Here is a 1295-nt window from a genome sequence, read left to right as displayed (position 1 = left end):
CTCACCTTTTTTTTTTTTCCACTGATATGTGTTTTCCTCAGACACTGGTTCCCAAGATGTAACTTTCCCTAAGATTTTGCATCTCAGACACATGTGACAAACAGAAGTTCTCCACAGGATTTTCTCTTCTGAGACCTGTGGTTCCTTCAAACACTGGTTCCTAAAGTGTCACTTTTCCTCAGATTTTGGTCTCAAACGTTTGTGCTGAACAGTCATTCACAGGATTTTCTTCACATAGAGTTAAGTTATCTTCAGAAACTGGTTGCCCAGTGTCACTTTTCTTCAGATATTGCATCTCAGACATATACACTATAGATTTAACGTTTTTTTGACGCAAGACCTGTGTTTTCTTCAGACATGGTTCCCTTAATATCACTTTTTCTCAGATTTTGCATCTCAGACATTTATGATGAAGAGTCGAGTCATTCTCCACAGGATTTTCTCCTCAGAGAAAATTTATCTTCTCAGAGACAGGATAGAAATGTTTGGTTCCCTTAATGTCACTTTATCTCGGATATTGCATCCAGATATGTATGCCATGTACTTTTCTCATGTTTATTTGTCTCAGAGATATGTGTTTTATTCAGGCACGGCTTCCCTTGAGGTCACTTTTCCTCAGAATTTCTATCTCAGATACTTATGATGAACTGAAATTCTCCACAGAATTTTCACCACAGAGACCTGCATTTTCCTCAGACACAGGTTCCCAACGTGTCAATTTTCCTCAGATTTTGTGTCACAGACTCTTAAGATGAAGTGAAATTCTCTACAGAATTTTCATCAAAGACCTGAATTTTCCTCAGACACTGGTTCGTGAAGTGTCACTTTTCCTCAGATTTCCCATCTCAGACATTTATGATGAACTGAAAATTTTCCACAGGATTTTCTCCTCAGTGACCTGCATTTTCCTCAGACACTGGTTCCCAACGTGTCACTTTTCCTCAGATTTTGCATCTCAGACATGTACGGTGTGTAGTTCTCCTCACTTTTTTTTTTTCCTCAGTGACATGTTTGTTCTTCAGACACAGGTTCCCTTAAGGTCACTTTTCCTCAGATATTCCATCTCAGACACTTTTGATGGTTTGAAATTCGCCACAGGATTTTCCTTCAGATACCTGCATTTTCCTCAGACACTGGTTCCCAAAATATCACTTTTCCTCATATTTTGTGTCTCAGACGTTTGAGCCGAAAGTCATTCTCCACGGGATTTTCTTCTCCGATTCCTTCATTTTCCTCAGACACTGGTTCCAAAAACTGTCACTTTTCCTTAGATTTTGTGTCGTAGACGTTTGAAT

Source organism: Condylura cristata, unplaced genomic scaffold, assembly GCF_000260355.1.
Source record: "Condylura cristata isolate star-nosed mole 26May11 unplaced genomic scaffold, ConCri1.0 scaffold00034, whole genome shotgun sequence".
Classification (NCBI taxonomy): domain Eukaryota; kingdom Metazoa; phylum Chordata; class Mammalia; order Eulipotyphla; family Talpidae; genus Condylura; species Condylura cristata.
The sequence above is the reverse complement of the archived record's forward strand: the minus strand, read 5'-3'. Positions refer to the sequence as shown.